Source organism: Bidens hawaiensis, unplaced genomic scaffold (assembly GCF_021521415.1).
Source record: "Bidens hawaiensis isolate Kalapana, Puna unplaced genomic scaffold, B.hawaiensis_p1.1 tig00014403_1, whole genome shotgun sequence".
Lineage (NCBI taxonomy): Eukaryota > Viridiplantae > Streptophyta > Magnoliopsida > Asterales > Asteraceae > Bidens > Bidens hawaiensis.
In genome coordinates, this window is record NW_027492245.1 from 526683 (window position 1) to 540798 (window position 14116).

Below are 14116 nucleotides of genomic sequence, written 5' to 3' on the forward strand. Positions count from 1 at the left end.
CAAGCCAGAAACATTATTTTTGAACTTGTATGAAGAAACAAACCCAAAACGTATATTACATATATACAGGCAATAGCCATATTCTAGTCCAGTTAAGGGTCACCCTGGTGCACTCGCCAAAAACAGACTCGAACTTGATATCACGGGAGGGGGGAGGGGGGGGGGGGTCCTTGTTTGCTCTTGCGTGAGGCTTCCTTTAAAAGGGCGCCTTTGATAAGAGGAGAGAGAAAGAAAGAAAGACGGAGTTGAACAACCCGAACAGCTGATAGGACTGTCATGATGTTCATCCTCCCTATGCGTTAGTGTTGGGCTTAGATAGCATAATTGAAGTGTCATTAGATACGGGCTCCGGCAACATCAATGCTCGTAACCCGGGCCGAAGTTCACGATCAAAAACTTCTTCGTATTCCACCCGATCCCCGGCTTTCTTTTTAATTTCCACTAACCGTAAATTCGGTGTCAACTCAAATATCTCAGCTGCAATGGTCAACGGACCCTTCACACCCTCCCTAGACCCTTCCAAACTAACCCGAAAATCCTTTTTCCGGACTTTGAAACTAACCAGTTTCGCAATCTCTTCAAGTTTAGAAATTATGTTTGGAACCGATGCACTGGACACGAACCGTGACTCCTCACCACCATCCTCGAACAGCCCCGATAAACTAAACCCACGTGAGAACGAAATCAAGTCAAACGCGTTCAAACTCGCCGGTCTAGGCATGGCAGTGAGCCCCTTCCGGTTCACAGCTTCCGTCGGTGAATCCTTGGCCGAATAATCCGAAGAATAATCAATATCATCACCTTCAAGCTCTCCATCTTTCACACTAAACAACTGATCATCTTCAAAATAAAACTTAATATGCCTAAACCCCTTCTTAAACCACCGGTTTTCCATGATCTCGGGTATGGTTATTCGAGTTTCCGGATTCGTATGAAGCAGGCGTTTAAGCAACCGGATTAACTCGGGCGAGAACCACCTGGGACACCGAAACTCCCCTTTGTAAATCTTCTTATACATAACCATAACATTATGATCATTAAAAGGTAAGTAGCCAGCCATTAACACAAATAATATCACCCCACAAGACCAAACATCAACCTTAGCAGCTTCATACCCTTTCCTGCCTAAAACCTCGGGTGCAACATACGCAGGCGTCCCGCAAAACGTGTGAAACAAGCCATCACCTCTAATTTGATCGGATATCGCACTAAGCCCGAAATCGGACACCTTTAGATTACCATCTTCGTCTAATAAAATGTTTTCAGGCTTTAAGTCTCTGTGGAAAACACCACGAGCATGGCAAAGCCCTACAGCAGAAATGAGTTGTTGGAAATAATTTCTAGCTGTTTCTTCTTTTAGTCTACCTTTAGCAACTTTATTAAACAATTCACCTCCTTTAACATATTCCATAACGAAAAATATTTTGGTTTTGGTGGCCATTACCTCGAAGAGTTGCACGATGTTCGGGTGGCGAACGCGTCTTAGAATCGAGATCTCACGTTTAATATGAGAGATTAGACCTCCTTTCATGATCTGTTCTTTGTCTATGACTTTAATGGCAACAAATTCATTAGTTTTAGCATTTCTAGCGAGGTATACTTTGGAGAAACTGCCTTGGCCTAGAAGTTTTCCGATCTCGTAGCGGCCTAGCAGGAGTTCTTGGCCTTCTTTTCGGGTGGTTCTCGGCGAGTTTGCCGCCATGACAAGCTAGGTTTGGATTTCTCAAGTGATGTTGTGTTAAACAAACTTTCGGAGTTTGGCTTTAATTAATGTTGATGATGTTTGTGAGGTGTGTAGAAAGATGAAGATGTGTTGTGTTGTGATGTGATGATATATACTTATATAAAAAAAATTAGACTTCGTGATAGCCAACGAATGTCCTACATGTTGTTGGACTAAATCAAGAAAAATTATATATTCATTGGTGTCGATTTATTGGCCGTTTAAATTAGTAATGGAAAGTCCACTAAAATAGTAAAATGACCAAGAAGAATATCAATTATATGAAAATGGACTTACAATATCATTTAAATTTTGTATGTCCCTCTAAACTAAAATTACATAAATTATTTGCTCGAGCATTTTACATTGTGATAAAAACTTGCGAGAGTAGCGAAGTGGATTTGGGTGGTTATTCATAATTGAGTCAAACTATCGGTGCCAATTATTTCACTCAAGAAGCTAATGAATCTTCTGAGTAAACATAAAAGTGATAAGGTGTGTAAGATTATGCAAGCAATTTCATATATACTTGTTATGGATTTGGAGAACGAGAAATGATAAAATTTTCAAGAATATGCCGATATCAATAAGCAAAATGGTAAATGGCATTAAAATGGCATCATTTCTTTAGGTGAAGTATAGAAGCCGAAGATTGAGCTTGGATTAGAATTATTGGTGAATGCTTAACTTTGAAAATATTCCTGTTTAGTTTGTTGTTTTCGTTTTATAGGTTTGTAAGCTTGTGTTTATTTAGGCTTTTTTGGACTTAACTTGTTCTTTTTTTTTTATCTTTAATGATATCAGCCTTAAAATAACTAAAAAAAACCCTAAGATAGGACGACAAATAGTCAAATATACTAATAGAAAAAAAAAAAAAAAACACACTAAAAGTTAAAACTGACGCATATTTTGGTCACTAGTCTTGAAATGTATTAACTGTTGACCTTAACTACCCATCTTTTGGGACCACCATTAGAGCAAATGGGCCATTGAATAGGGGCCATAGATAAATTCGGCGTTTAACAAAATACTTTAAATACAATAATATTCATAAACTTTTCAACGACAATAACTACTATTGTAATATATTATGTTTTTCTTATTTCTTATTTTTTTTTCGTTTGCTTTTAAATTTGACAATTGAAGTTAAAAATACTCGCTTACTTAGAATGAGTTTAATACGTGAAATTATAATTTAGCAAAAACCATATATTGATCTAAAAGACCCAATATATGTTGAATTACACAGTTTGGTTTTAAATTTAAAGTTTAACACAAGTTCAAAGGTCGGATATGACTATTGTGATCGAGAGGAACACATATGTTATCCAAGTCTTAAGACGATGTTCAATTTCATGTTATACAAAACCATACTCAATTTGTTCACAACTGAGTTCAAATTCGAACTTATGCTTATGTTGCACGCTTGTGGTCACGCAACACAACCGTATTTTAAATTCAAATTCAAGTGTGTTTTTATGTTTAGACCTTACACAACTATGCTCAATAGTTAAATACCGGTCATTTTCAACCTGATATGGCCGTGCTCAAGTACTAGAAACATCCACTTTCGACTATTACTAGATGTTGTCTAACTAATTTTAAGTTGTAACATTTCGTATGCTCTAATTCATTTTTCTAAGTTGTAACATTTTTTTCTAATTCATTTTTTCTAAATTCAAATAAAAATACTCCGTATTTATTATTTTATAATTATTATTGTAGTTAAAAGGAAGACGAACGGCATATGTCGAAGTAGATGAGGCGGGCCACAAAGATGTTGTGAGATCTTTAGTATCAAGACAGCAACATGTTTCTTCTCTTTCATAGAATATGACTTTAGAATTTTAGATGCACATGATTTTACAAAGGGCGATATTTTTATTTAAATCACATTAAGATAATATTTAATATCATGAAAAAGACAATAAATTTTAACAAAAAAAAAAGAACATAAATATGGGTTTGTTTTGATGCACTTAGGGTTTGAAAAAGAGTTACCTTGAAAATGGAAACATTATACTAATATCCCGATTTATCCTTTTTAATATGGTGTAGTGATAGAGAGTTTAAGTTTCTTAATGGAGACCCAAGTTTAATTCTCACTTACAACACTTTGGGGGGCACAAGTGGCTCAATAAAGGAAAACTGAAATTTTTGTGATTTCTAATTCGATCGTAAGGGCATCCGGGTTTTACCACCAGTGGGCCTTCGGGTGAGTAGGTTTTCCTCGGAACTGGAGATAACTTAGAGGCGCTTAATAACTCCGTACGTCTTGGTTGGGCCAGCCAGCGGTGGCCTTAAGCCATTGAGTCACCCCATACGGAGTATCTAGGCATTCTATGTTTGTTGGTCGTTCAAAAAAAAAAATCGTGATTTGCATGGATTTAAGTATATTGTTATTTGTGTTTGATGATTTCGAGTCATTGGTTATGGGTAATTAGAGTAAGAGAAAGAGATTAATAATGTGGAGACGAAATGTCACATCCCAACTTAGGGCCTAAAAGTGTAACCAGCAGTTTGTATCTGTTTTGTAATTATATCAGAGTTGCAAGTTAATTTTAGCGAAAGACTTTAAAATATTAATTTAAATTGAAAATTTATTCGTGAATTAAATGCCAAAGCATTCGTTTACAAAATATTGTTTTATCATATTACAAGAATTATCAAAACTGAACCATCTTCGTAAAGCGAGCTTCTAATTTCATGATGACTTCTAATACTTGTTATTGCTACTAAACTTAATTAGCTACAATGTGGAGAAAAAATAGGTCAGCGATATGCTGGTAAACCGTTTGACTCTAAAATTATTTAAGCTACTGTTATAATACAAATATAGTTTTCTGTACAAGCTCAGCGGAAACGTCTTTTTATTTCTGGGATTTGTACCACTACCATACACACATAATTCTAGAGTTCTCCGAGCTACGTAGTCTCATTGGAGAACTGGTTATGACTAGGGGTATTCAAGAATCCGAATCCGAATTCGAATCCGAATAATCCGAATCCAAACTATCCAAAATTTCGGATATCCGAATCCCGGATATCCGAAAATTTGAATTCAGACAACAATTTTAAACGTTTTCGGATAGTTCGGATATCTAAACTATCTAATACATTAATTTTAATATATTTTTTTTGTTTTATTTATATTGTCGCATGTACTAATAATTAGGAGATGAAGCTTTCAAACCCTAATTGTAAATCTAAATAAGCAGTCGTCATCTGTGTGCTTTCTCTCTATCATCACCAGTCTAGTCTCACCACTTCAACTCCTCAAGCCCGTCAGCGATCACCACCTCCAGCCCATCAACACCCTCAGCCTCTTTCTCACATTGATCCAGCCCTCCACCGTCGTCTACTGATTGTTGTTGATCGTCTTCTCATGTCAATCCAGCCCCTCCACTTGTGACATTCGTCAATTTTTATTCGTATTTGAATTTGGATTTGTATTCATTAAACCGACCCATTGTGTTGTTTCGATGTATTTTGTTTAATACTCACCATTAATAAAATATTTCCGATGATTTAAGTATATCGTTCGTTCATTTTCTATTAATTTCAATCAATTAACGAAACTCCAGGATTTAAAGTTTTTAAACAATCCACAGACTATACGGGCATATTATGAAAAATTATCCAAGTTATATAAATTCTTTTTCATTTTATAACACTTCAAAGTTCAAGGTTAAGTTTGTAAATATAGTTAAGCTTATGCTCCAATATAAGATGAAAGTAGATGGGATAAACTTGTAAATTTAATTCAAAATATAATGTTTAATAATATAACCCAACCCTCACCCCCCCTTCCGATTCGCGACTTTCTGGCAGGAAGTCCGGCTACCGGAAACGGCACCGGCAAACCCCCAAACACCCCCTAATCTCGCTTAAAAGTCACAATTAACTCCTGTAATGGCTGCAGACCAAGATAACAAACTATTATCATTGTTCATATTACGTTATAACAACCTTTAATCGAAGAATTAACCCCGTAACCGTGCGTGAAATGGCCGGAATATAATCAAAACATCAATAACAGCAATTAATCGTCATACGCTCCAATTGATATTATAAATAGGACGCTAATCATCAAGTAAAGCTGTCCATAGCATCAATTTAAACAATCAAACTCTCTGTAACCTCATAATCAAGCTTTCAAGTCCGTCTCCGGCCAAGTCCCCGTTCCCCATCAAACCTTAACCATTCCAGGTAATTAATATATGAACTTTGATAGTTTTTAACCGATTAACACAACCCTTAACAAAGATTAAGCATACATGGAATCAAATTATCAAATTAGAATGCTAGGGTTATGATGTATATGATGAATGCTAGGGTTATGATGAATATGATGAATATATACACGTGTGTGTGTGTGTGTTTGTGTATAGGGGAGATTTCTTTTGAGAACCACTTTGAGTTTTAAGAACCAGAAAGAACTCAACGTAACAATTTTTTTTTTGAATTTTTTTTACACATACGTAATATATGTAGGTTACATATACGTAAAAAAATTACAGAATTTTTTACATGCCGAGTTGACTTTTTTACATAGGTGCAACAGACGTAAAAATTAGTGTAGTCACTTACATATTTATTATCTCTCATACTTTAAGTTTTTAATCAGGTTTAATCTTAACCACATAATCTAATCTATTTAATTAAATGTGTGGTTAAGAATGGAGTTCTTAAGTTCTTAAAACTCAACAAGGTTCTCAAAATATCCCTCTCCTTTATATATATATATACTAGTTTGAGACCCGTGTATTACACGGGGAATTAATAAAAATTATAATATTTAAATATTAAACAAAATGCAATCAATAACACATAACATAATTATCACATATTATTAATACAATTACAAATTACATTAAAATTACAGGAATTACAAACCAAATATTACGCAACTATTTTAAAAATAAGAAAAAATTTCCTTGTACACTACATTTGTGGTTGTATTAGTCAGATTACCTTGTTTATCAAGAATCAGAATCTTTAGCCCACACCTGCTTGTAACTCTTGACAAGGCGACATATAGCTGTCTATTTGAGAACACGGGTTCTTTCAAGTACAAACCAACCCTAGATAATGATTGACCTTGGCTTTTGTTTATGGTCATCGCAAAACATACTGCAAGGGGAAACTGTCGTCTTTGAAACTTATATGCTATTTTGTTGTCTTTTGGAGTCAGTGGTGATATGTGGATCAAAACTCTATGTCCAATGTTAGTTCCAGAAATAATTTTTGCTTCAACTACACGAGTACCTAAAGATATAATTTGTAGTCGAGTACCGTTACATAAGCCTTCTTTATGGTTAAGATTTATAAGGAGCATAACATGAACATCGGTTTGAACCCGATATTACAAAAACCGGTTTGTAGTTATAAACCACCGGGTTAGGACCGGTTTGGAGTTTTTTTTAGCTAAAACCGGTTTGAACCCGATATTTTGGAACCGGTTAGACAAAAACAGGTTTCATCATGTTTAAACCCCGTTTGTAGCTCAAAACTAATTTAGGGGGTGTTTGGCTGAGCTTTTTAAATTGCTTTTTTGCTGATTTGCTTTTTGAAAAGCAAAAGCAACTTTTGAAAAGCTCCAATTTGAAGCTTTTGGAGGAGCTTTGCCAAACACATTTTGCTTTTCAACAAGCAAACAAGCAAATAAGCAAGTTTCAAAAGCTCACCCAAACACCCCCTTATAGCTCACATATCATATCCATTTATAGCTCATTAACCATTCCATGTAATGCCCTATTGAAAAATCAATTTATTGTAAAGGAAATTATGATTGTAATTATAATAATGATATTAACAATTGCTTATGTTACTATAAGAAAGATATTTTGTAACCGGTTAGTCAAAAATAGGTTTAACCCAATTTGAAACCCGTCTGTCTATATACGTCAGCTTCAAACCTAATTTATAGCTTAGATATCATATCCATTTATAGCTCATTAACCATTCCATGTAATGCCCGGTTGAAATTTGGAAATCAATTTATTGTAAAGGAAAATAGGAAATATCAATTGGAAATCAATATATGGTAATTAGTTCCAACCATAATGGCAATATCAACACATAGATACCAACACTGATCGGATAATATCAATTGACGTAAGTGTTGGTTGACGTACGTGAAGACCCAAATCTATTGGTAGCATATGGTAAGTAAAAGATTCTTGGTAATGTTTTGGTTGACAGTTTCTCAAGGTTATAAAAAAAGATGATGATATACACAATCTGTCAACTTCTTTATAAAATATAGGCCTTTAAAGTGTAAAGAACCGGACGTTCAATGAACTGCTCGGGTTTAAACCGAAAACCGGTTTGCGCACCTCTAGTAACAAATGTGTCAACTCTATTTTAAAAAGGAAGCGGTAGATAGCAAATGTTGTTTAATAATTTATTGTTGATGTATAATAAAGGAAAATAACCTAAACTGAAAAGTGACATACCTTTACACTAAATGTGTCAACGGATGCACCAACAATAATGGAGTCGGATTCTTGATACTATTGAATGAATTAAACAAACAAATTTAAGTAAGACTAAACAAATCAAAATATCAATTGATTTGAAATTGGAAATAATTCTTCATTAAAAAGTATTGATTGGCCATGGAAATTTAAAATATCAATTGAAAACGTGTTCGTTCACCATTCTTTTAATCAGATTTAATTTTAACCACATAGTCTAATCTATTTAATTAAATGTGTGGTTAAGAATAGAGTTCTTAAGTTCTTAAAACTCAACAAGGTTATCAAAATATCCCTCTCCTATATATATCTATAATATATATAAACGAAAACCGAAAAATCCTATGTGTCGCGATGTTGTCGCTCCCCCCTTTTATGGAAGCCACCAGATTTCTTGATTTTTAAATGGAGGCCTCTCATTGATTTAACCCAAATTCATGGATATGGGTCTTACCAAAACCAGATAGCTCTTAAACGGGGTATAACATCTCATTAAATTAAAAATTAATCTTAACAATTATTTGATATGAAAATCCTACAAAATAGGAATATACTAAAATTTAATATCCAATTTAAAAAGAAAAATATATTATTTATAATTAATAAACAATTTTATAGTAAAAAAACATAAGCGGGTCATGGGTCGCCAAATCCAGATAGCTTTTAAACGGGCTATAACATATCATTTATTTATGAAACCCTTTCATCATCAAACTCTTAGTATATTATTAACTTTCTTACAATAAAAAAAATTAAAATCCAAAATATAAATATTAAAAAACGAAAAATGTAAAACAATCATTCTCTTAAGCCATCAGATTGCTTTATTTGTAAATGAAGGCTTATCACGCATTTGACCCGAATTCACGGGTAAAGGTCTCACCAAACCCAGATAGTTCTTAAACGGGTTATAATATCTCATTATATTAAAAATTAATCCCATCAAAAATTTGATATGAAAATCCTATAAAATAGAATATACTAAAAATTAATATCCTATTTTATTTTAAAAAAGATATTATTTATAATTAAGAAACAATTTTATAATAAAGAAAATAAACGGGTAATGGGTATCACCAAACCCAGATAGCTTTTAAACCAGATTATAACATATCATTTATTTGTGAAACCATTTCATCATCAAACCTCAAGTATATTAATTATTAACTTTCTTACAATAAATAAAATTAAAATCGAAATATACATATATAAATATTAAAAACGAATAATATAAAACAAACCCCGTAATACGGGGGATAAAATCTAGTATGTGTGTGTGTGTGTGTGTGTGTGTTTCCGTTACAACATCAAACAATTCATTCTAGTCTGGTGGTTAAGACATAAGTGTTTGGAACATTAGACCCGGGTTCGAATCCGGGCCATTGCAGTTTATTTTTGTTTATATTTTTAAAATCGTTTTTCTTATATCTTATAATCAATTAAATTATTAAAAATCATTTAAATCAAATAAAATTATATCATTTTTCACCTAAAAACCAACTTTTTCACATTCGTTAAGTTCGTAAAACCTGATTAAAACTATATTATTTATTCGTTTCGTTAACATAATCATTTTTCGAGATAAATTTACCGTTAAAATACGTGCCTTGTAAACGTCTTAATTCTCATATTGGTGTTATATTATTAATTAAATAATATTATAATATTATAAATCGTTAAAATTTCCGTTAAGACTTAAAAATAATAAAATGCCATAAAAAATAAAAGATATACTACAATAATGCTTAATCTCTAAAATTAAATTACTGAACTTTAATAACCCGTTAGCTAGTCTTTAAATTTTTGTATTTATTTTATTTATAGTTCGTGAGGCTTAATCGTTCCGACTTCTTTGACGCGTTTTCGGCTTTTATTCTTATTCCCGCTTCAATATCAAAGGTGAGTTTATCACACCCCCGTTTTAACGCTTTTATACTTTGAGGTAGCATGTATATCCTATTCAAAGCATTTACTTACTTATTCCTTTCAAGCTACAATTCGTATCATGGACTTGTGTGTTTACTTGACTACTTGCTTCAGTTTCAATTTCAATTTCAAGTGATAAATATGATCATACGCCCCTCTTTGCACTCCAGACCATTTTGTTATGAGTGGAAAAGGGACTCCGATCCGAGTACATTGGTTGTTACCAAATGGAATTGTACGATTTTCTATTACATATATATATATATATATAAACTTGTATAATTCCACAAACTACTTGTAATTGACTTTATTTTTATACATGCTACAAGTACAATCACTAGAAGTTGAAGAAAAGGAAGAGAAACTAGTACTTAGGTTATCAAAATAATGGATCAAGATGCAAGTTGTTAGTTGTTTTATTTCCTTGTATTTTCTTACTTTCAAACTTGTGTATGTGATGTTTTAAATTGATTAATGATAATATTGCCACTTAATAGTGTCACATGTGTTTTGAGCAATCTGTACGCCACACTTAGGCATTTTCGCTTAAGCCGGGGTGTTACACCACTTGTCTCTCCAATCTTGAGATTTCAGTTGTTAGATTGTCAATGTTAATTACATATTTGTTTCAAAGCTTGTGAGATTACATATTGTTAGATGGTATTTCATATTTTCAGTTAATTATTGTTAGATTACAGATCTGCTTCAAAGCTTGTAAGATTACAGAATTTTATTTTTCAGATTTTCGTATATCCGATTCACGGATATCCAAAATTACGGATATCCGAACTTCGGATCCTGAATTTCGAATTAGGATACTGAAATCCACTATCCTAAAGGTCCGGATATCCGAAGTTAGGATACCTGAAACTCCAGATATCCGATTTTGAACACCCCCAGTTATGACTGCTTGTTCAGTTATGTTTGGATCCAGATACATGTGTCGGTTTGAGTTGCTTTTATTTTATATTTTGCATTATAATGTTTTTTAGAGATCACGTAATCCCATATAACGTTTTTTTAGAGATCCAGACACACAGACCCGTTCATCTTATAGAGTATAAAATCTGTTTTGACTGTTTGTAAAGGTTTAACTTATGCACAGGTACTGTTGGTTGTTTGTTTGAAAATCTTCTTGTATGAATGATGTTAACTTATAAGTAAAAAGGTTTGCATAAATAGCTGGATGGTGTTTCTTGATCCAGCTACAGACCACACTGGCCTGGTTTTATCGTTTCAAGCCTCGTTTATAAAGACTGGTTTGGTTTGTAGGTTTAAAACTTATTTTTGAATAAAATATTAAATTTTAATATGTGACGGAACGTGTCATGATGAGATGGTCCGTATCATGGTGTTTGACCTGTTGACTGAATTTGATTTGAGACGGACCGTATAAAAGTGATAAATTCCGTATATGTGTGACAAACCGTCACAAATCATTTTGATTTGTAACAAAGGTTGGGATGAGACGGACCATATAATGATGACGGTTTGTCTAATCTTACTGTTTGGCCTGCATGTTAAGAGTAAAAAATCAGTTTAACAACTTTTTAATGATTGTTTAAGTGTTATATGAACTTGAACATGAACATGAACAAAAACACTTATACTACTTCTGTATACTATTTTGACTGAGGTTTGATTGATAATAACATGGACACTCGCTTAATCATAATAACCGAACTTAAACGAGTGTTTAAAGATGCCTACCTTACTTCCCAGCTAATTCAGAACCTAGGAATGGTTTATGAATGCTCCTAACAGCTTTGGAATGCTTGATCAGAACTTGAACTTGACCGGACCCTATTCCCTTGGCTTGTTCTTACTTAAACACACTTAACATAATAACTAACTTTGATCTTTGAATGTGAGATTGATTTCTGAGATGCTATGCATGAAATGATTGCACAAGGGTGTGTTTTTATAGGCCAATACGTTGACATGAGTCAGGAATGGGTTTGTGATACATAATTCTCGAGTTTTGACACCTCTTGCTGACACAGACTGTTAGACTGACCGTCTAATTATGAGACAGTCCGTCTCATAATTGCTGCCCGCCCAGTCTCAAAAGGTAGGCTAGTGAGACGCCTCGTCTCAACTAGAAAACCTTTTGGTGGGTTTGGTTTGATAGGGGCCGTCTAATAATGAGACGATATGTCTCATTCAACTTTTGTCTAATTGCAGAATAGACCCTATATTTTAAGTTTGAAATAGTGACCAAATTGTCCCTTAACTTTGAAAGTTGGCAGAAATGATATGGAAGTTTTTGGGATTTTACACGAAATTGGGCATAAGATCACTAAACTTCAATCACTGCTTCAACAAGCGCATTTACTGATTGTTAAGTGAACATAATACGTTCAGATTTCGTCCGCGAGGATAAATAATTTGAAAGGTTTACTACTAACATGAGTACGTAAGGTCTTTTCAAGTGAAGTGTACACCAAAGAATGCTTTTTTATAAGTTTGTTTCAAGTGTAAAATTTTCCAACGTGTATTGAAGTTATCCAGTCGATAAATTATTGTTGCATTATGCTTATACGCTTATTTAATTGTAAATCATCATACTAATCCTAGTCCCTATATATGAGTGTGTGTTTAAGGCTTGCAAGCAAGCTTATCTGTTTTTTTGTGATGGCTTAATTTTTTTAAGAGCATAGTTTGAAATTTTAGGTGGTGAAAGATGCTTTGTTGCAAAAATTTAAGTATTATTCCAAGTGTGACGTGACTGTTTTAGTTAAACTTGATCATTTTATAATTATTTAGTTTTGTCTTTTTGAAAAGTATAAGGGCGACAGCTTATACCTACAAATGGAACAATCGAGTGGTCCAACACGTAGCATACAATGGATGATATTACGTGTATTAGTGTCATCACTAAGGAAACGTGAACCAAGTGGTTGACTTCGTAATCCAGCCTCGTGATGACTACCGTAAGCAAAGGTTAAAAAAAACGTGATAACACTTTATTATTTATTCAATTTGAACGCAAAATAGGTAGAACTAGTTTAGAATAAGCAAGGAGAGTCTAATCAGGTTGTTGTTAACTCGGGCTAGAGCTTATAAGAATATAAGTTATAACAGGGCGAGCTGAGTTGGCTTTACTCGGCTCGTAATACTAATTCCGAAATTGAGATCGCACTCAACTCAAGTCAGCCTGAGGCTCATTTATTTTGGATGTTACTACTCTTAAATATCATCTTATCGTTAATCTTAAATCAAACAAATCTCAAACTATCAATATACAAGAAAAATCATGGATTAACATTTTTCTAAGTGACCTGCCTAATTGCCTATTTTGTAAGCGACTATTTAACGGGTCATCTAATTGCGTGGATTTAATATATTTGGACACCAAATTTTGTTATATACTTGAATTCGAATAATTAAAAGAAATTTGTGTTATTACAATTTATTAAAAGCTATTATTTAATTTATCACTAAATATTCACTAACCAAGTTGGCATAACTTGATGTACATGTTTTTGAGTACCATACAATCGATATTTAATCCGATATATAAACTTTGAGTAAGAGTTACGTATTATTTAGATCTAGATCCAAATGAAACCTTAATGTATGACAATTTATATCTTATGAGTTATGAACAATTCCAAGGGAGGCAAGGAACATGGATTAACATTTTAAAATGACCCTTAAATATTTAAAATAATTTCTTTGAATGCTTGCTAGTACGTATTCACATGTTTAAATGTTTGATTAATGATGTTTTTAATGTATTTCTAAACTTTGATTGTAATATCTGAATACAATTAGAAAATAACAAATACAACGGAGTTTAGAAGCTTTCCTTGATCATCTTGAATTATCATCTTATTCTCAAACATATTCATCTCCAATCTATTTTCTAACAATCCAACGTTAAAACTTGATCCTAAACTCTTCTAGAAACATTTAAAAAACCCCTTAAATAAATACTAGATCATCCATCTGACCATCCATCCACCATTAACTCTTCCTTTTGATA

At 33.1% G+C, this 14116-nt stretch overlaps 1 pseudogene; it reads right to left on the bottom strand.

Annotated features, from left to right (window-relative positions):
• Positions 1–292: 292 nt before the first annotated feature.
• On the bottom strand, positions 293–1707 carry LOC143546557 (CBL-interacting serine/threonine-protein kinase 12 pseudogene; annotated as a pseudogene).
• Between the last annotated feature and the right edge of the window lie 12409 nt (positions 1708–14116).